The 22,758-nt window shown below is 45.7% G+C and overlaps 1 long non-coding RNA gene across 1 annotated transcript; it reads right to left on the bottom strand.

Moving 5' to 3' along the window:
* Window positions 1-20,883: 20,883 nt before the first annotated feature.
* Window positions 20,884-21,571, bottom strand: LOC138513124 (uncharacterized). Its single transcript, XR_011281718.1, has 3 exons — window positions 21,502-21,571; window positions 21,066-21,168; window positions 20,884-20,952 (listed from the first exon to the last, which is right to left on the bottom strand). It is a non-coding gene; the product is annotated as an uncharacterized lncRNA (long non-coding RNA).
* Between the last annotated feature and the right edge of the window lie 1,187 nt (window positions 21,572-22,758).

Raw genomic sequence — 22,758 nt, 5'->3', positions numbered from 1 at the left:
TGGAGCGCTTTGGCTGCGGCCCGGTGTTTACCAAAATGATACTAGCTAACTATCAAACCCCATCGACATCTTTTATGATCAACGGCCAGAAAACAGAGCCAGTAAAAGTTAGAAGAGGCACAAGACAGGGGTGCCCCCTATCTCCATTGATATTTGCATTGGCGATGGAACCATGTGCCATGACACTCAGACTTGCAACAAACATCAAGGGCGTCACTCTAGGCTCTGAGACTCATAAACTTGCATTATACGCGGACGACATCATTCTTTACATGGGGGATCCAGGTGATACAATGCCTAGGGTGATGACCAGATTGGAAGAATTCAGACAAGTCTCAGGGTTTTCCATACATTTCCCCAAATCAAAAGCAATGAACATCACCGCGAAGAGGGGTACGATAGAAAGGCTTGAGCAATCATACCCATTGACGTGGGTGGAAGACTCTCTTGAGTACCTGGGAATACGACTCACCTCGGACCCAAGAAAACTTTACCAAGCGAATATCACCCCTTTATGGAAGCAACTACAAGAAGACATGCTCAAATGGGAAACCCAGGAACTATCATGGTTTGCACGTATTACGGCAGTAAAAATGACCATTCTCCCACGTCTACTATATGTGATAAGCTCAATCCCGGTGCCTATTCCACCAATCAAGATCAGAGAACTGCAGAAAGCTATCGGTAAATTCATATGGCAAGGCAAGAAACCGAGGATCCAGAAAAATATCCTAATGCGACCCCCACTCTTGGGAGGCTTTGGAGTACCAGAGGTGGGTAGATATGTACTGGCAGCACACCTGGCCCCTATGCTGCGTTGGACCTCGGCAGAGCATCACAAAGGATGGTGCAGGATAGAACAATCGGTCACGTCGACCCCCCTGATCTCACTTCTAGGATTGACAGCGAAACACGGAGGGAGTGGTGGCATCCCCCTGGAATCCACAAAGGGGTCTTTACAGAGCTGGGATATGGCCAGGAAAAGGAAACGAATACCACTGGGCCTGGGCCCATACTCACTGATCCTATATAACCCGGAATTCACTCCGGGCCTCCGAGGCAAGGACTGGGTCGGTTGGAGTGAGGCGGGAACCCTGACCCTGGCAGAGATGTACAGGGACGGCTCCCCACTACAATTCACGGACTGCCAACGGATGTTTGGTATTGGAGAAAGGGAACGATACAGGTACTTGCAAATTAGACACTGGATAACTCAACCCACGGTGAAAAGGGCAGGAACACGGACACCGTCTGGCTTGGAATTAACCATACAGGAGGGCCAGATCAAAAAAGGAATCACCAGACTCTATAAACTCCTCTCAAACTCCCAAACATCAGATCGTCTCCCATACCAAGTGAATTGGGAGAGAGACTTACAAGAATCCATAACGGAAGAAGAATGGTGCAAAATATGGTCACGAGCGCATGAAGTTTCCAAATGCACCACAATTAAAGAATCGGCCTACAAAATGTGTTTCAGGTGGTACATGTCCCCATACCGCTTACATAAGATTACCAAGACTTACTCGCAGTTCTGCTGGAGAAGCTGTGGAGAGAGAGGGGACCTAATTCATATGTGGTGGTCGTGCCCCAAAGCAAGGATTTATTGGAAGGAGATCCTGGGCCACATTAAAGATATTACAGGGGTGGAACTCCCGATGTCCCTGAAAACTATCCTATTAGGCGCCCCGATAGAAGGCAAATATGCAATGACTGGAGCGTCTGCTACTCTCATCACTCACTTGCTATCGGCGGCAAGGATGACCTTGGCGCAAAACTGGAAAAATGAAGAAGGTCCCATTGTGGCCTGGTGGTGCGTCAAGATTTGGGGAGTGATGGCTATGGAGAAAATTTGTGCACTCACGGCTGGAAAATACCAAAAATTCCTGGCGACTTGGACCCCATTCCACGAATGCGTAAGGGACAGAGAGGCCTACCTCTTTAAACCCCGACTTCTCAGGAGTATCCACGTTGTTTGAGTGCCATGAACAGCACGGAGGTCTGTAACCGGGAATAGCCCAGAATGGAACTTTTTCGTATGTTGATCTTTGTAATACATTATGTTTCAGTATTGGAAGTGTTCGACAAAGCAGGGAGGGGGGCGGGTGAGATAGGGAACAGAAGGGGGAAGAGATCGGGGAGGTATAAAAGAAAATGAAGATTTTTCAGGGGCCAAAAGCAGGTTCATTTTTGTTCAACATCAGAAAGAATGTAAGGTTGATTAAGTACGTTCATTTACTATTTCTGAATATGTGGTTTATTGAAAGGTATGTACGCCCTTGATCCAAAATAAAGTGTGTTAAAAAAAAAGCAAGAAGAAGTAAAGGCAAGAGGAAGTGAATGCAAGACAAACCAAAAGCAAGAAGTGCAGCCAAGAAGAAGAACAAGCAACAATTATTAATAAAAACATGAAGAAATAAAAGCAAGATAAATGAAAAGCAAGAAGTAAAAGCAAGGACAAGTTAAAAACAAGACATTGTAAATGCAAGAGGAATTGAATGCAAGAAGAAGCACATTCAAGGTCAAGTAAATATAGAAGAGGTGAGTGTAGAAGATTCTTTTATGGGCAGGATACCTTTCAAATAACATCTGTTTTTACAGGCACTGCACTTTGGCGTCAGAGGTATTTCTTGCTGTACCACCGCTATACCACCTGCCTCCACACTAGAGAAATGCCAACTGGAACAAGGCTCCATGAAGCCAACGCCCACCCAGTACGCCAAGTAAGAGCAGAAATGCACCTGTACGGAAAAGGCCGTGGAGCCAGGACACAACCCTTTGGGGTGCCATGTCAGATTCAATCCGATTTCCTCTAAGGGTACAGTGCTAGAATGCATGCAAATTAACCTGAATCAGGAGAAGCAGTTGGGAACACTGCCCTGAAGCCCTTCCTATTGGATCCAGATCATTAGAAGTTATAATTGAATTGTATATTTATAAAGAGACACTGGATTTCATTGATTTATTTCATTTGGGGTGCATCCAGAGCAAACCCGACTCCTCAGGGCACTGCGCTTGAAAACACGGGTCAAGGGTGAGGGATTCTCAGGTAAAGGGGAAGGAAAATGGGAGCACACAGGAGCATTCACACTGATAGGTTTCCAACATAGGCATACAGAGCGGAAGTACTGCTAAGCCCTGTCCAGATACCAATGTTGCCATCCTGGCTGCTGACAGCTTTGTGTCTCGACTCCTCCAAAATGTGAGGCCATTGTCTTCTTTCTTTGGGGTGCTGTGGAGAACATTTCACACAGGCCGGCCACCGAAGCAAAATCTTTTGAAAAATATTCTTTGAACCCTGTTGTCCTGAGAAAATAATATATTCTTTGTGGGTCGGTATTTGACCATGTTGTGTGTAAAATAAAATACTACTGCAATAGTCTATTTTCAATAAAAGCAGCCCCCCAGTTACGGCCGTCAATTGAGGAAGTGATAAGCGTATGCATTTGAAATTGTGATTTGGAAGCTGAATTGCTCACTTGGGGGCTAAACATTTAGGGGCCGATTCATGGACAAACGTGCGCCGAAAAAGTGGCGCAAGCAGGCGCTAGCATGAAAAATGAAGCGCACGCGTGCAATTCATGGAAGTCCCTGCGCGTGTTTTACCTGAAATGTGCACCAAACCCTTGCGTGGCGCACACGGGCGCACACATCATTGCAACATCCCGAACGCCGTGCGCGACGCGCACAGGGAAAGCGCACAACGTCCGCGCACACACCAAAAAGGGGGCAAGACACGGGGCGTAACAAGCGGAATGGGGAACAACGCGTGAAAAAGAAGGTGTAACTGGGGAAGTACTGCACGGAACTACACGGAACGCCCACACGCACGCGAACAACCCGTATTCATGGATTCAAATACGGGGAACCCGCGCACGGCAAAAGACGCGCATAGGCATCAACGCGTCCGCCACATGAAGGCAGGCGGAAGCATCCCCGCGCACAGTATAAAAGTGCGCGCAAACAACAAACACGTATGTACAGCTACGATGAATGCCCCATTTGTCGCAGCACTGATCGTGGGACACCGCAGGAGGAGGAGAATAGCCAGGGCCCGCATTCTTTCACCCCGGACAAGCCTTTTTGGGATGCCTGACGACCAGGTCTACAACAGGTATAGGTTTCCACCTCGTATCATCCTAGACCTGGTCAGGGAGTGGGAAGATGACCTTACATCCCCCACCATCTGCTCCCAAGCATTGAGCCCATTGGAGAAGGTGCTCAATGTTCTGCAATTTTTGGCCACTGGGACATTTCAGCAGACCACTGCCATAGTGGGGGGGTCTCACAGGCCACACAGTCACGCTGCCTACACCAGGTCTTGGCAATCATGACAGCGCGCCCCTCAGTCCGCAGGCACATATACATGCCCAGAACACACGCAGAAAGGCAGGCCGTTGTCCAGGACTTTTACAGGGTGGCACACTTCCCCAAAGTGCTCGGTCCCATAGATTGCACCCATGTGGCCCAACGTACACCTAGGGTCACTGAGCACATCTACCGAAACCGCAAGCACTGGCATTCCATCAACGTGCAGGTGTGTTAATGACTCCAATCAAGCATTCCCACTAGGTCAGTGCCTTGTCTGGGATTGCTCAAGGGGAACCCTTATTTATATATTTTTATGACATGTTATACTCTGGATGATAAACCCTTACATAACGCCCCTCTCTTTGAATTCCCCTGACCTCACTGAGCCAAGAAGTAGGTTTGTTTTGCAATTTAAAAGATTTATTGAATAATTAAACAATATATATATATCACACTTTTATAAATAAATTGATAATTGATAACACACTTGTGAATATGAGCAGTAATCAGCAGTAGGTAATCCTACAGTGGCACAGTTCTTGGTTACTTATGAATAAGAACAGAGGACTAAGGTAGCAGAGAATGCTTTATATGGTTCAAGGAAATGCAAGGTGGGACAGAATGCAACACAGAAATAATTTGATATGACTTCAGCGAAAGATAATATGATTACTTTTCTCTGACAATTCACTCCCCCCCTATGCAATGTGAGGAGATGGAAGTAACACACACAGTCTTCAGGAATACAATCACAGTACAATCCGAATTCAGTTCCCCCCCCCTAGCAAGCTTAGATCACAGGAATGATTTTAAACACAGGCAAAGTACTTTAAATGTGGTAAGCAAAGAAGGGAAAAATAGGCTAAAAATGATTTTAATTACCTCTAGAGGTTCAGGGTGAGTGAGAGATACTTTAAATCAGTTCAGGCCAGACCTATCAATGATACAGGGATGGTTACCAGGTTGAAAACGGAATTCCGTAATGGAAGCAAAAGACAAATGTTTTTACACGTGGCTGGAATGAAGCAAAATGTCAAATCGCGGCAATTTAGTCGCGTGCGTCGAGCGCAATTACGAAGGAAATATAAGGAGTAGCAAGTCTGTTTAGAGCCTGTTGGAAAGCTTAGAATCTTAGCTTTAAATTAAAAGTTAAATCTCGCTTCTATCACAAACGGTTCAAGAGATACGGACAAGTTTGTGAAGGTAGATTCTCAAAATAAAAGTAAAGCTCAGAATGACAGATGACTGTTTTGCAGCTTTGAATCAACAGGAGGGACACAATTTCTATGATGCAGTTCTCAATAGGTTAAAATAGTTTGAATTAGATTATTTTAAACTAAGAGATTGGTTTTGCACAGTTCTGGCTGAGTACTCACACTATATTTTGGACAGGAATGCGACTTCGTCATGGATCGGGTCAGGATTGGCTGCGGTTCTCTCGTCACTGGGTACTGGATCTCTAGTTCTGCTCACAGCAATCTGGGTCAGCTCTCAGCACTGCACAGCGATCTGGTCTCTCTGGATCTCTGGTCTCTCTGGATCTCTGGTCTCTGGAGATTGATGGATTTGAAGTCTGGAGTCTCCTGGCAAAGCGTCCCGCAAGAAAGTGGAAAGTGAATGTTCCTGACTGGGTTCCAGTGGCTCTTTTTATGTCTTCTGAAAATGGGTGCGGGTGCTAACTTTCTTTGCCCAACCCATTCACGATTTGATAGGTCAAGGATTTCTCTTTGACCTGATTTGAGAAGGGAACAGTGAGTCAGAGTGATGAGGTAGGTTTATGGTCAGAGGATCCTCCCCTTGCCAAATTGCACACAAATCTATTTCTGATCCAAATACCCATTTATCTATGTACCATTTTTCTAATATTATATGTCCAGTTAACATATTTTCTGTAGCACCAAACCATCCGATCCCTGTCTTTGTAAGATGTCGTGTCCACTTTTGACAGAATTCTGCCCTTTTCATCCAGATAACGACCTCTAAACTTTTCCAGATTTTACACAAATGTCCACAAGGGATATGGGTTTCAGATGATAAAGTGTCAGATTTTTAACATGCATACATTTGGAGTAACAACCTTATTTTCTGCTACTACTCCCCAGAACATACCACAGAGTCCTGACAACTCTTAAAATGTGCACAGAAAAATCACAAGAATGATGATATTATTTATATAATTTTTACAAGTCTGCACTATGATTTATCCATCTTTTTAAAATTATGCTCTGGCCCCAAAGGGGTGTGGTTTTCCAAAGCACATGGTGGAATTTCTGGTTTGTCCACTTCCCCCAAGCTCAGCTTGCTCACAGAGGCACTTCTCCTCCCACTTCTCCCAAGAGGAAGCTATTTTACGACCCCCCCAATATAACATTTGCCTGAGCCCAAGACACTGCTTTGTTCAGTTTCCTGCAGTCCCCAGGTGCCACTCCCCTAATTCAATCAGAGAGGTGTCATCTCCTTTTGGCAGGGGCAGCAGAATGCAACCAGGCCTGGGAACACAGCTGCTGATCAAGTTTCAACTCCTGTCGGGGGTAGTTGTCAGGCAGAATTCAATCTCTTTAAGCCAGGCTTCAGCTAAATGTCACTTTGGTTCCCAGTTTTCTACATTCAAACCAAACTTGCAATTTTTACACATGCAGCTAGAACGCTGATTCTAAGTTCAAAACTATGACATTTAACAGTTGCAAACTATGTGACACTCAAAAGTAGGTCACTAATTTATTCTAAACATTTCGCTTTTAGTGGCTTTAAACCCAAATTCACTTAAGCTGCCAACATCCCCAGCTATTTTCAATACATACATTAGACAATTACTTCCTTCAAGTCATTTCAGAATATAGTTTTACATTGTATCCACCTCTTAGTAGTCTTTCTTTGGCCTGGTTTGGTTCATTTGTTCAGTTTTACACAAGTGTCTGGTGGTTTTAAAACACCGGCTTTCTGGTAGTGGTCAGCACCAGTATTGCATCCATTTTTGACATTAATAACAACAGATTTTGAACAGCACCATCTTTCTTTGCACCGGTGGGTGGCAGGTCAGAGGACCATTTTGCTGTGCGCAAAACTGCACGGTTCTCCAGGATTTTGGCGCAAATGTGGGCTTTTCCACCCTGTTGGATTTCCTAAGCCCACAGCACCAATTGTTGCAGCATAATAGTCCAAACGTGGGTCAGGACACCCAACAAGCCCCCCCGCCCGACTGCGCTTTGATTTCGAGTCGAGGGGGAGTCGGTGCAAAGGATGTTTTGATCCACGCGCTGGTATGTCCGCATCATCTTGTTCCAATTCCGCAGATGGCACAGTTCAGCATCTTTTCCTCCATCCGGTTGGATCGATCGGTTCTCCTCGCCTGTCCTGATGGGACTATTGGGCGGTACCCCGGGCCCGTCGGATCTTTGCTCCCGGTCTCCAGGTCGTTCTCGTTGGTCAGTCTCCATGGTTTCCTCTCTCCTAGGATGATAAAGCAAAGCGGCAATACACATTCCTAGACATTTGTCCACCACTATTAACAGTGTGGCGAACATATACATTTTATACATCCAGATACCTTTTGCAGTCTTATTTTAAACACAAGATATAAAAGGAAACATTTTCATACCAGAATCATGATATTTTAGAGACGATATGCGGGATATTTTAGGGTTGGAACTGAATTACTCTGGAGAAGCCCCCTCTGGGATTCCAGAGGATTCCTCCAGTTGCTGCAGAGTGTGCCTGGGATGGCAACACTTTAGCTGATTTATATGTACCCACTTGTCTTCATGTTCCGCCAGACTACCTTTGGGGATGCGGATCTTATAAGCTACTGGGGAGATCTTGTCTATAATTTCAAACGGTCCCTTCCATGTAGGCAAAAATGTTCGCTGTTTGGCCTGGTTCCTTTGGAAATTGTATAGATAGACCTGGTCTCCCACATTATATTCCTTCCTGGTTGTCTTCAGGTCGTAATGGGTCTTCATGCTATCAGCTGATCTTTCTAGATTCCGCTGAGCATAGGCAGAAGCATGTTGAAGGTGTTTCCTTAAATTCTCCACATACTCATGAGTTGTGGAGGCATTGATCAACGTCTGCTCTTGGGTCTTGTAGAGCAAATGCTGGGGAAGCATCATCTTGCGTCCAGTCATCAACTCAAATGGTGACATTTTAGATGCAGATGAAGGGGTAGATCTGATGGCCATTAGGACCAGAGGTAATCGGATATTCCAACTTGGCCCAGAATCTGCCACAAACTTTTTTAATATGCTCACAATGGTCCGGTTGTAGCGTTCTACTGCCCCAGAAGAAGCTGGCCGGTAAGCAATATGTAGCTTCCTTTTGACCCCCAGTATCTCCCACATCTTTGTCATTACCTCGCAGGTGAAATGGCTACCTCTGTCTGACTCAATCCTTTGAGGTCGACCAAAACGGGAAAAGATGTGGTTAATTATCAGGGCAGCTGCTGTTTCTGCCTTGCAGTTTGGGGCGGGGAGACATTCCACCCACTTGGTAACAAGCATGTGACCGTCAACATGTACTTGTTTCCCCTAGACGAGCGAATCACAGGGCCTACGAAGTCGATTTGCAAATCTGACCATGGCAGTATCATCCCCTTCTTTTGGAGAGGCGCATGGTGTGTGAGGGATGATGGCTGAAATTGTGCACACACCAGACACCCCTTCAAGTATTGGTCGAGGTCCTGCCCCATGTGTGACCAGTATGCAACCTCTCTTAAGTTCTCAAGTGTTGTGTGAAACCCCCTATGACCAGCGGTGGCCGCATCATGGGCGTGACCTAACATCAGGCTTTGGAATGAGGTAGGGACCACACACTGATCATGGCCAGCTTTGGATTTCCTTACCAACATACCATCTTGGATTCGGAACATTTTTGGACATTTCATCAACGCTCTAAGGTCCTCTTTCCCAATGTAATCGGTATCCGTCAGGGGAAAGTTCTCAGGGTCCTCAATGTGTTGGTAAAACTTACCAATTATTGGATCCCCCTTCTGAGCCGTAATTAAATCAGCATCAGGGGTCTCCTTACTCCATTGTGCAGTTGAAAGATCATTGTGAGCATTTGTCTGGGACCTAGTGATAGCAGTGACCTGGATTTCCCCCAACAGGGACTCTATTTCCATTATATCCCCTTGGATGGCCCAGGTTTTGGCCAGCTGATCAGCTAAGTCATTTCCAGTTTGTCTGGTCCCTCTACTTTGGATTGACCCTTGATCTTCTTCCAGTAGATGGTCATCCCATTCGAGGTGACCAGATCATCAATGTTTTGGATTAACTTCCCATGTTTCAGGGGTTTGTTATTAGCACATAACATGCCTCTGGTTTTCCAATTAACCAGGTGCTCCACGAACCCGTTCCGTACATAATCCGAATCCGTGATTATGACCAGTTCGTGGAGTTGATGTTGGACATCAGTGAGGATGGCTTGATGCACAGCCATCAACTCTGCTACCTGACTACTTCGGGGACCAATTTTGTACCCAGCGGAGGGTTCTGGGGCCTCATTCACCCATGCATTCCCTACGCCGGCCACCAGTTCTTTTTCCCCGTGGTTGTCAACATGGTAAGAGCATCCATCCACATAGACAGTGGGCATTCCCTTACACTTGTCTTCTTCAAAGACTTTGTGTGGGGAATTAAGGTATGCCTCCATGTTGTCCTTGATTTTTAGACTTTCATCCTCGAGACAGTTTTCTCTGGCACAATCATGCAAGTCAGCCAGACCTTGCGCGAGTTGACTCTTCTTGTTTTGGCCATATCTGACCTCCACAGGAAATCCTTGCATTGACAGAATCCAGGAAGTAATTCGGGAATTACTCACATTTCCGGCCCGGATTCTGTCACTTGGGAGATATTGCAGAGGCTGGTGTGGAGTCTCCACTATGATGTGTTCCCCCTGGATGAACGGGCGGTAATTCTTCAATGCCCACACCGTTGCCAGGAGTGCCTTCTCACAATCATTGAATTTTTCTTCCACAGAGGATAATGTTTTGCTCGCATAGGAGATTACTTTATTGACCTTGTCATGCTTTTGGTATAATACTGCCGTCAAGCAAGTATTAGAGAACCCGGTCTCCAGGAAGAACTCCTTGTTTCTGACAGGGTAAGCTAGGCAAGGCGCTTGTGAGAGGCTTCTTTTGAGTTGTCTTACTGCCTCGGATTGTTCTGGACCCCATTCCCACCTGACCCCCCCCCCCTTCAAAAGATGAATCAGGGATCTGGTGATCTCTGCGTAGCCCTCAATGAACTTTCTGCTGTAATTAGTCAGTCCAAGGAGGCTCCTTACTTCCCGCAGAGTTGTGGGATCCTTTAGTTTCTGGAGTGATTCCACTTTCTTTTCCTGGGAACAGAGACCCTGAGGAGTAATCTCATGCCCCAAGAAATTAACACGGGTTCTACACCACTGTGCTTTCTGAAAGGAAAGTTTTGCACCGGCGGCCCTCAACTGTGTCAGAACATAACGGATCTCCGCTATATGTTCCTCCACAGATGAACTTTTAATGAGGACATCATCTACATAAGCCAGGTTACCCCTCGCACCCAGGTCAGGGATGGCCTTATGTAGGAAAATGTTGAATTCATTGCCGGAGTTGAGGTATCCGAAGGGAGTTCGGGTCCATGTGTACTGCTGGCCCCCAAAGGTAAAAGCCAGTTTGTATTGGTCCTCCCTACTGACAGGCACGGTCCAGTATCCATTGGTCAGGTCTATTGCAGTGAATAACTGTGACCCCTGAATCTGGGCCAGCCCTTGGTCAATGTAGGGCAGAGGCCATCGGGAAGTATGGACCCGTTTGTTGAGCTCCCTAAGGTCGGCGCAGAGTCTCCACTGGCCGTTTGGCTTCAATATTCCCAGCACCGGATTATTGAAGGTGCTGTGTACTGGAGAGATTATTCCCCGGGACTCAAGGTTCTTAATTATTTCAGTAAGGGACTCCATGGATGCGAGAGGCAAACGATATTGCTTCACAAACACTGGAGTCATGCCAGGGTCCGTGGGAATTGTTGTTGTGTGGATGTCGGTGCAACCACAGTCATATGAGTCTACCGCAAAGAGATCTGGAAATCCAAGAAAACCTGTTTCAACTTTTGCTTCTGTTCCAGAGTCACACAGGCATCAGCTAGGTTGACTCTCTCTTCCACCATCTGCCTGAAGCCTGGAAAGACTTCTGGTTTTGCTATCTCAGCGGCCTCCTCCAGATGGGTGGAGAAGTCCCTGGTCAGAGTGCTGATTTGGACTGGAGGCTTCAGGTGGGAAAGGCAGCCCTCATGGACCTGGAAAATCACCTCATCCCCTCTGAAGTCACAAGTCCCATCTTCCTTACCATAAGGGCAGGAAGTGTACACCAGGAAGTTCCCCCAATGCCGGGTAAAGATCCTGTCTGGTGTTGGATTGTCATCACTGTCACTGTCAAAACAGTCCTTGGGGATTGGTCCTAACAGTTCATTTCCTAAATCAAAGGAGAAATGTCAGTCATCAACCGCCATTCCAATAATGGTGCCTGCGGCTAGAGTAATACTCTTTAAGTCACTGTTATCCACCTCTATTGGAATGGTGTCATGTTCTATGTTGGCTAATTGTGTTGGGTTTACCCCTAACCCTTGCTGTTGGAGGAAAGCATTTAGATGAATATAAGCATCAGGGTTTTTCAATTTTTGTCCACTTTTAACTTTCACTTCCAGGGAGAATTGTCGGGTCCTTTCTGGGATGGTGACTTCCTCCTTAATCTGAATTTCAACTGCATAAGGTAGCAATTGAGCTGACCTAAATGCTTTTTCTGGATCATCAAAGCCCATGGGATTATCCGCTAATCGGGACCAAGCTTTGAAGTTTATTAGGTCCAAACTAATGGCAAAGCGATTGAGAATGTCACTGCCTAAGTAAAAGGCGGCAGTGACGTCTCGCACGACCCAACAATTATGGACTATGCTCTTGTTGCCAATGGAGATTTTGAGCATACACCTGCTTGGCAGGAGATGTTGGGAATTGGGTGCTTCCTGGTCCATTGCCCATTTATCTATCAGTTTGAATGTGGGAATGGCTGGATCTTTTGGGAGTTGGCGGAACATGGCTTTGCTGATGAAGCTCTTACCGTTGTTCACACACACTCGGGCGAGAACAGAGTCCTTCCCATCATTTAACTGAACAGGGATGAACAACTGCTCTCCAATTTGCTGAATATCAGCCAGGCTCTGAGCTGATTTCACATCTTTCTGGACTATCGGAGTGGGAATGTCTGATTGTGGATTAGTAAAGAATTTCAGAGTGTTTCCTTCCAGTGTGGAATACCACCTTAAACTGGAGGGAAGGTTGATTTTCAGAAATAGAGAGGACCCCCCATCACCAGTCTGTTGTCCTACTGCTATTACTGTCACGTCTGGAATTTGGTTGTTCTGGAAGTGAAATTCTACTTGGTCAGATTTTTGTTCAATTATGTGGCACGTGCCGTTTAAACTAACATGGTTGACACTCTGCTTTAATTTTATTGGTCGGCTAGTCTGGGTCCAGAGGATCTTATTTACGCAATCTATTAGGGGTGACAACCTTCTCAGGAGGTCATCCCCTAGTAAACAAGGGGTGCCCTCTGGAGTCACTACTATGACCGGGTGTTTCACCTTGTGTCGCCCAATTTTGATGTCCAAATCTGCAGTCCCCTCGATGGGAATTTCCTTCCCGTCAAAGTTCTGGAGTTGTCCAGGAAGAGAGGTGAGGGGAATTTGGTACTTCTCCCCCCTACCTGAATTCAGTTCATCAAAGGCCCTTCTGGACAGAAGGGTAGCTTGAGATCCAGTGTCAACCAGCGCCAAAATTGTACCCTGCCCCTGTACTTGTACCGGGGCATAGTATCTTCCCTCCTTCTCCTCAAGGGGGCACAGATAATGCACATTTTTGGACAACTGGTGGGCTAATTTTCTGGTTTTGGACATTGGGAGAGAAGAGATTTGGGCAAAATTCTGTGGAGAGTCGTGGGAATCTGCAAGCAAAAGTTTGCAACTTGAAATGGTTTCGGGTTCCCCTGGTTCCAGTTCTGGGCCGCCCCTCCCTTTTTGAAGGCAGTCATCAGGATGGGTTTGACCCATGGGATTTTGGTATTGTTGGTTCTGGGATAGAATGATGGGAGGCGATAGCTCAATCCCCACATCTACCCAGTCTGAGTTGGAATCCCTTGGGACCCATTTTTCCTCGGGAGGAGTTCCCCCATCTCTGAAGGAGATGATCCTTTTCCCAGGATCCTCTGAGGATCCCTCTCCCTTAAATTGGAGGACCTGTACCTCCTCCACAAAATGGGTCTGTTTGGGTCCTTTGTTCTCCTACCTCCTCTTTGCTCCTTGGGGGGAAGACTTTCAGGGGTAGGAGATTTTGTTTCCGGTTCCTGGTTTCCAGGGGCTGTTTACAAGGTGGGAAGGAAGCTTCCTCCAAGGCTTTGCACCCCCTTCCACTTGTGCCTCCTCCCTGTGAACCGGTGGGTTATCGGGGTGCTGCCCCGTCATTGTTCTGGAGCACCAGGCCCAGAGTTTGGGGCATTCTGCGGTGGCATGCTCATCTGAGGGTTCTGTTGAGCCTTCAGTATGTGACCCAGATCCCGTGCCATATTTTGGACCTGGCGCTCAAGTTGGGAAACCCGCTCAGGCTGATACGGGGTTCTGTTTTCCCCCCTGGGCTGATCCCAGGAAAGGTAGCTATCCCTTCTCTGGTAGTGCCCCGGGTTGGGAAGATTTGGGTACCCCTCCACCCTTGGCCTCCCCTCTCCCGGATTAGGTTGTCTGGGCTCAGGGAAGTGGGAAAAGAAGGATGGATGGTTTTGGGGTTGGAAATTGGGTGGATACCTGGGAAAAAAGTTCTGCCCAATGTTTGGGGAATTTCTGCCCTCCTGTGGGAAGTTAGGAGGGAAGTTCCCTGGGTCAGGTGCTTGGCTGGACCCCCCCTTGGGCTGGAGGAGTCCACACATAACCCAGGATTGGTCTGTTTCCCTTGTAGCGGGGACTTACATAGTCAGGGGAGCGAGGGATCCCATTTGTGGGATTACCTCCTTGACTCCCTGTCTGTGACTGGCCCGAGGGCCTTCTAGGCTGTGAATTGTTCGGTGCAGGCAGGTTTTTAGGCCCCCCAACTCCAAATCTAAAACGGGGGCAACCTTTACCTCTGCCACCTTGGCAGCAGCGGGGGTGCTGTTGGTTTTGGGGTTTTTGGGCTGATTCTTATTTTCGACCGGTTTCTGCACCTCATAGATGCGGGTGGCTTGCTCAATGACCCAGTCTAAAGATCTTTTCTCATGAAAATCTCTCACGAGCTGGGTCATTATGTATTTGGGGAGTGCATGGAAAAATGTGTTGATGAATTCTCTGCTGTCCGTGCGCACCCTTCTGGTGGTCTGCGCAAAGGCACGCTTCAATTCTTGCATGAATTCTTGTGTGATCCTCCCCACATTGCAAATTGTAGGCTGCCTTGCAAGCCTCTTGGGGATTCCGGTGAACAGAAAAATGTTTCAAGATGGCCGCCCTATAGATGGAACATCTTGAATGATTTTGGTCCTCCAGCCCCGCAAAAAAAAAACTGGCGTATTCTGGGGAGAATGTCCATTTGAAGTACTGGATGGAGCTACTGCTGTCCTTCAAATGGAAAGTCTCCATCATTTGCTCATAAAGCTCCAAGTGTTCCCAAACAGAATACTTGGCGTTCTTGTGATAAGGGGTGATGACACTCCTTATTGCCTTGATCTGCTTTAAGGGGTCCTTAAGCAAAGCCCTTTTTGCCTTATTGGCCTTTTTGGTTCGGGTAACCCTGGTCCATTCATCCTCTGACTCAGAAGCACTGCTCCCAGAGGTTCCCGTCTGATCTTCCAGGCTCTCCCGGATTCTGCGAGCCTGGGAATGTCTGGCAGAATGTGGGGACCTGGTCTCCTGTGTCCTGGGCCGCTCAGAGGAGTCTTCAGATCCCTCCTTGCTGCCAGGATTTGATGGGTACCCCCCCCCCCACTGACCTAAATGGGCGGAGGTTTTCAGGATGCCCTTAGTGGGCCTACTCTCCTGGGGTTCCCCACTAAATTGCACTGTGCTGGGGTGCCCATACCCGGATGCCCACCCATCCATTCCTGGGTGGTACTGGCCTATGAGCCCCATACTTTTGTCTGGATAGTAATCTGCCATCCCCGTGGCCCTGTGCTCATGTGCAATAAGAACAAGGTTACAGACTGACTACCCCTCTCTCTAAGGTCTAACGGCGCACCTGGTAGAGGTGCTGCAGGGCTGGTGTGTCAATCCACAGCAGATACCTTGGGGAAGAGACAGTTTATAAACAGAGCCGTAGTAATTATAACAATAAATCTCTTTAATAGGTTCTATAAAAAGTTTGTTGTAGAAAAATATATATGTTCATAGGCTTTATCATATCTCACTCATACCATTCATATCGGTGCAAACATTCTGTGACAATTAGGTGCAAAAGTTAACAATTTCTTCAAACATATCAGTTGTTATAGATATGGGAAAACAATGAGAAAAAACACAATCGAATTTTCTATAGGTCGACATATGTTTCGGCCCCTTTTAATAGTCCCATCGTTGTCTGCGGTGGTCTACGTGGTTAATGTTGGGCCATCTTCAGGACAATGATGATTTAATACACGCTTAACGTCTTCACCCTATTTCTGTATGACAAGCCAAATCTAAAACAATAAATAAAACAAAAAGTACAATATTGAACGGTCTGGTCTCTTGTGGATGGTCTCAAGGTAATGGCTTAACATCTAGGCCAAAAAAGGAAGCACCTACCAGTGGCCGAGAAAATAGTAGAAGACCACGGAGAAGAAATTTGGGGGTATCTTCAATATTCCCCTGATCTATGGCCCTAATAAAAGGAGAGTAGAAAAACAAAGGAAATTACTACCTTGTGTATAAATTGTAACACTAACTCGTTACTAGACATTGCATTGTAGAAGTGGCATCGCAGAGCAAACTCACTAGGGTCCCTTGAGCGGTGAGTGGCGCTTAAGAGGCTCCGTCATGGATCAGTTCCAATGTCGGGAGGCTTTTTTTCTTTTTTTCACCCTCGACCTCGTAGTGTCTATTCAAAAAAGAAAGAACAAACACGGGGGAATCAGTAAAAAGCCCTAGTGGAGACTGTTTTACGATGGCTCGCGTGATAGTGCGCTAAGCACGTCGTGATGAGTGCGATTCAATCTGGGAAAACTCAGCCCTATCGTTAGTGGTAGTGAAAACACAGTAACTGTGCGATCTTTTTAGTCAGAGACGCGGCTCACGCGTAGAATAGTACTCATTGCTAAATGAGTGACTGAAGGTGGGGCAGTAGTGTGGGCCGGGTGGTCATGATCGCTCCGTGGCGGAAATGGTCCGTAAATGGACGCTAAGAGCTCTCGAAGAGAGCGCTGTTCCTCACCTTGTTGGAACGTTTTAGCGATGCGGCATAGTAACTCGTGCGGCGTCTGCTTGCTCCTGAATGAAACGAAGTCGAAAAGGGGGGGGGGCTAGATATTTAAAAGATCACGTGAGGCTCAAAGAACACGGTGGACGCGAGTCGTAAGTACGCTGCCAAATCCAGCGGTTCTTTAGCAAGCAAAAAGTGATGCCAGAGATTTAAATGAATGAAAGATCGATGTTCGCAACTGTCACGGAGGAGATGAGACAGCCACATTAAATCTCAGATTCTTGTATATATAAACTAAAATCTGACCGCATCATGTGGATTGAGGAAAATATTACGGCACAAATTCGACAACATTCATGGAGTCTCATACAACAAATAGGAATACGATGATGCCTGGGCTATTTAAAGAAAAACGCTCCATTCGACAGCTATGTTTAGTCCATTTTGGACTGTTTTTAAATTATAAATCCATTTTTGTTCCGCTTGGGTCAGAATTTTGTCTTTGTTCCCATTGCGGCAAGACGTTTTTATAACTTGGATGACACACCAGCGAAAGTCTGTGCATTTGTGTTGTTTTTTAGAAAAGTGGGCTACTAGTGGTTTATTTTCGACTGCATTACGAATGCAGGATTTATGTTCATTAATCCGTTGGCGCACTGGTCGTTTGGTTTTACCTATGTATACCAGCTCGCATGGACATATAATGGCATAGACCACCCATGGTGTAAGGCAGTTGGTGAACTCTTTCAACTGGATAGTGTGGTGACATAAAGTGATTTGTTTAAAAGTGGTGGTTTGAGCGCACACTGAGCAATGGCCGCATCGATGGTGGCCAATTAGGGGCAGGAAGCCCCACAAAGATGTTTGTGTCAATTTTTTGGGTATGGCAGGTTGATACGAGTGTACCAAATGGTCTTTAATATTTGGTTGTCTTTTGAAAGCAAACCTAGGAATCGAGGGAGTAAAATCCTCGGTATGGATCATCTTCCAATGTTTGCGTATGATCTTTCTGTATATATTACTAATCGGACTAAAAGTACTGACGCAGGTTATCTTGTCCTCTTGCTGTTTTGGTGTGGGTGCTAGTGTATTCATGCGGTTAGTGTGTAACACGCGTTTGTAAGCTCTTTGTATCGTTTTGTGAGGGTAACCTCTCTCTTTAAGTCTTAACTTAAGGCTTTTGGCGTGTATTTTGTATTCTTGTACATCTGTACAGTTTCTGCGAATGCGCAGAAACTGGCCATAGGGTAAACCCTCTTTCAAGCTCAGGGGATGAAAGCTTGTATAGTTTAACAACGTGTTTCTGTCCGTTGGTTTTCTATACAGGGCTGTTGCAATAGAGCCTCCTGTAGTTTTCTGAATTTCCAAATCTAGAAATGGTATTTTATTTAGATCAGTGTGAATTGTAAACTGAATGTGAACATTCTGAAGATTCAGCCACTGGTGAAACGAAGAAAGTTGCTCTGAGGTGCCACTCCATATTAGACAGATATCATCAATGTATCGTAGCCAGTTTTTGATATGGTTTAAAAAGGGATTGCTGGAGCTGTAAATGGATTGTTGTTCTAAGTGGTCCATATACAGATTCGCCAAGTCAGGGGCAAAAGTAGCTCCCATACTTGTGCCTTTAAGTTGGTTGAAAAACCGGTCTTTGTATAGGAAGAAGTTCTCTGTGAGAGCTAACCTGATGCATTCGACAATGAATGCCGTCGGTACTTGGAGTAGGGTATCTGTGCGTCTATCTAGATATCCGGCCATCACCTTGAGACAATCATCCTGTGGGATGCTGGTATATAAGCTCACTACATCTAGAGTTACTAGAATATCTGTGGGGTCTAGATGAACATTTTCTAGCATTTTAATCATGCTGGTAGTGTCTTTTACATACGATTTCATTTTCGAGACGAAAGGTCGTAAAAACCAATCGGAATACATTGATAAGGGTTCTAGAACGGAGTTGATGGCCGCTACGATTGGTCTTCCTGGAGGTTGTGTCTCATGTTTATGGATTTTCGGAAGTAAATAGAAAACTGGGATGGTGGGATGCTCGTTCACCAGAAATTTTTGTTCATCAGGGTCAATCCAATTTTCTTCCACGGCATATTTCATCAGGCTGGTAATTTCTTCTTTTAGCCGAGGGGTGGGGTCAGATGGGAGTTCTCTATATGAGGAAGTATCATTCAGATGTTTCATTACTTCAATCTCATAGAGTTCTTTGGTCCACACTACTATCCCTCCTCCTTTATCCGCTGGTTTGATTATCAGGTTCTCATTGGTTTTTAGTGCTTTTAGCGCTTCTCTCTCCGCCTTTGATAAGTTATTCTTTGAGTTATTATGGTTTTTAATCACTTGTTGAATTTCCCTCGAGATCTTCTGTTCAAAGGCTATTATTGCCGGACTAACCATTGCGTTGGTAGGGACAAATTTAGAGGATGGTTTCAGTCCTGTGGTAGTAGTAGCTTTAGGAGTCGAAGTTGCATTGCGGAAAAAGTATTTCAGGCGTATTGATCTATAGAACTTCTGTAACTCAACTTCTGTCTCGAAAGGCCTGGCTTGTGTTGTTGGGACGAATGACAGTCCTTTTGATAAAACACTTATTTCCGTGGGTGAAAGATCATGGGAAGACAGGTTGTAGATAGGCATTACCAAGTTTGTCCTGGTGCCGGCCAGTTCCTGGTGTTCATACGCGGGGGGCCTTGGGGTCTGATCCGTCCGCGTTGTCCCCTCCCGCGAAAAAATTGCTGTGGGGGAGGTCCTGCGGGGCCTTGCTGCCCTGAGTCTGATCCACTACTTGATGATGCATTGGATGAATTGGAAAAATTCACAAATGGTCTTCTTCTGTTAGCTTTATTATAAGATCTTGTTTGGCTAGCTTTAGGATGTCCTCATAATACGATTCCACTAGGTACGGATAGGTTTTGGTCTCCTTGTATTGTTCGACATCTTTCTTTAATTTCCAGATTTTTTTGTCAAGAATTGTTTTCTTGAAGGTGACCATCTCTTCTTCGATTTTCGCCAGCGTTTCTTTCAGATCTTTTATAGTGTTCTCGTGTTTGATTTTGGCTTCCAAGATCTCTATTTCTGCTTTCTGTATTGCTACTTCTTCTTCTGATGTTTCTATAATTAGAATTAGTAGATCTCTGGAGCATTTATTGCTAACACCGCTGAATCTGTACTTAAATTTGGTGTTGTTGATAAATACTCGTGGTATGTTTCTTATCTGTAGTCCCTCGGGAATTGTTCCGGCTTTGAGATATGCCAGCATTAGTTTCCCATGGGATTCAGTTCGAATTAATTTTTTCTTTTTTTGAGTTAAAAGTTCTGCGTCGCTGGATTGTGGAGCGCTGACAGCTTCATTAGGGGTATCTCCCAACAGTGTAGGCTGGTTGATGAGTTTTTTATAATACTCATCAGAAAAAGACACTAGATTCTCAATGTCCATCTTCTCACTTCTTAACACACGACTAATGTGTGACACCAGAAATGAAACCCAACAACCAAGGGTTGTCCAAGGATAGGTATAATAATGGGTACTCCCAAATATTTTTTGTTAACGGGGGGACAAGTCTGTAGACAGGGAGGGTAAGGGAAATAAGAACAAGGTTACAGACTGACTACCCCTCTCTCTAAGGTCTAACGGCGCACCTGGTAGAGGTGCTGCAGGGCTGGTGTGTCAATCCACAGCAGATACCTTGGGGAAGAGACAGTTTATAAACAGAGCCGTAGTAATTATAACAATAAATCTCTTTAATAGGTTCTATAAAAAGTTTGTTGTAGAAAAATATATATGTTCATAGGCTTTATCATATCTCACTCATACCATTCATATCGGTGCAAACATTCTGTGACAATTAGGTGCAAAAGTTAACAATTTCTTCAAACATATCAGTTGTTATAGATATGGGAAAACAATGAGAAAAAACACAATCGAATTTTCTATAGGTCGACATATGTTTCGGCCCCTTTTAATAGTCCCATCGTTGTCTGCGGTGGTCTACGTGGTTAATGTTGGGCCATCTTCAGGACAATGATGATTTAATACACGCTTAACGTCTTCACCCTATTTCTGTATGACAAGCCAAATCTAAAACAATAAATAAAACAAAAAGTACAATATTGAACGGTCTGGTCTCTTGTGGATGGTCTCAAGGTAATGGCTCAACATCTAGGCCAAAAAAGGAAGCACCTACCAGTGGCCGAGAAAATAGTAGAAGACCACGGAGAAGAAATTTGGGGGTATCTTCAATATTCCCCTGATCTATGGCCCTAATAAAAGGAGAGTAGAAAAACAAAGGAAATTACTACCTTGTGTATAAATTGTAACACTAACTCGTTACTAGACATTGCATTGTAGAAGTGGCATCGCAGAGCAAACTCACTAGGGTCCCTTGAGCGGTGAGTGGCGCTTAAGAGGCTCCGTCATGGATCAGTTCCAATGTCGGGAGGCTTTTTTTCTTTTTTTCACCCTCGACCTCGTAGTGTCTATTCAAAAAAGAAAGAACAAACACGGGGGAATCAGTAAAAAGCCCTAGTGGAGACTGTTTTACGATGGCTCGCGTGATAGTGCGCTAAGCACGTCGTGATGAGTGCGATTCAATCTGGGAAAACTCAGCCCTATCGTTAGTGGTAGTGAAAACACAGTAACTGTGCGATCTTTTTAGTCAGAGACGCGGCTCACGCGTAGAATAGTACTCATTGCTAAATGAGTGACTGAAGGTGGGGCAGTAGTGTGGGCCGGGTGGTCATGATCGCTCCGTGGCGGAAATGGTCCGTAAATGGACGCTAAGAGCTCTCGAAGAGAGCGCTGTTCCTCACCTTGTTGGAACGTTTTAGCGATGCGGCATAGTAACTCGAGCGGCGTCTGCTTGCTCCTGAATGAAACGAAGTCGAAAAGGGGGGGGGGCTAGATATTTAAAAGATCACGTGAGGCTCAAAGAACACGGTGGACGCGAGTCGTAAGTACGCTGCCAAATCCAGCGGTTCTTTAGCAAGCAAAAAGTGATGCCAGAGATTTAAATGAATGAAAGATCGATGTTCGCAACTGTCACGGAGGAGATGAGACAGCCACATTAAATCTCAGATTCTTGTATATATAAACTAAAATCTGACCGCATCATGTGGATTGAGGAAAATATTACGGCACAAATTCGACAACATTCATGGAGTCTCATACAACAAATAGGAATACGATGATGCCTGGGCTATTTAAAGAAAAACGCTCCATTCGACAGCTATGTTTAGTCCATTTTGGACTGTTTTTAAATTATAAATCCATTTTTGTTCCGCTTGGGTCAGAATTTTGTCTTTGTTCCCATTGCGGCAAGACGTTTTTATAACTTGGATGACACACCAGCGAAAGTCTGTGCATTTGTGTTGTTTTTTAGAAAAGTGGGCTACTAGTGGTTTATTTTCGACTGCATTACGAATGCAGGATTTATGTTCATTAATCCGTTGGCGCACTGGTCGTTTGGTTTTACCTATGTATACCAGCTCGCATGGACATATAATGGCATAGACCACCCATGGTGTAAGGCAGTTGGTGAACTCTTTCAACTGGATAGTGTGGTGACATAAAGTGATTTGTTTAAAAGTGGTGGTGCTCATGTGCTCCAGGGGACATGGGGGTGGCAGAGTCCTGGGACTGGGAGAGGTGGAGGCCTCTGGTACTAGGGCTCCTGAGGTTATGCTCGGGTGTTTCCCTTTCCCAGCGAACTTCATCTCTATCAGCCCCTGCTCCCTGTTGCCATGCAAGAGCCTGTGCTTTCAGTTCCTCAGTCAAGGCCTTACTAGACTCTATCAGTCTCTCCTGCATGGCTACCTGTTGCTGGAGCCTATCATTGTGTTGACAGAGAGCCTCATTTTCCCTCTGTGCTTCCTGATTGGTCCTGGAGCACTGGGTCAGTCTTTGCTGCAGGGTGGTTACCTCCTGTGCACCGTCCCTACTGGCCTGCTCCTTTCTTGTCAGAGCATCCTCCACCCTCCCGGTGTGCTCTAACAAGTTCTGATGCACTTTTTGGAGGTCACCCAGTCCCTGGAGGGCCAGGTGATTTTCTTGAATTTGTCTTTTTAAGT

The sequence above is a fragment of the Ambystoma mexicanum genome, chromosome 12 (genome assembly GCF_040938575.1).
Source record: "Ambystoma mexicanum isolate Mex_15411 chromosome 12, UKY_AmexF1_1, whole genome shotgun sequence".
Taxonomy (NCBI): domain Eukaryota; kingdom Metazoa; phylum Chordata; class Amphibia; order Caudata; family Ambystomatidae; genus Ambystoma; species Ambystoma mexicanum.
This window is presented reverse-complemented; position numbering and strand designations above follow the sequence as displayed.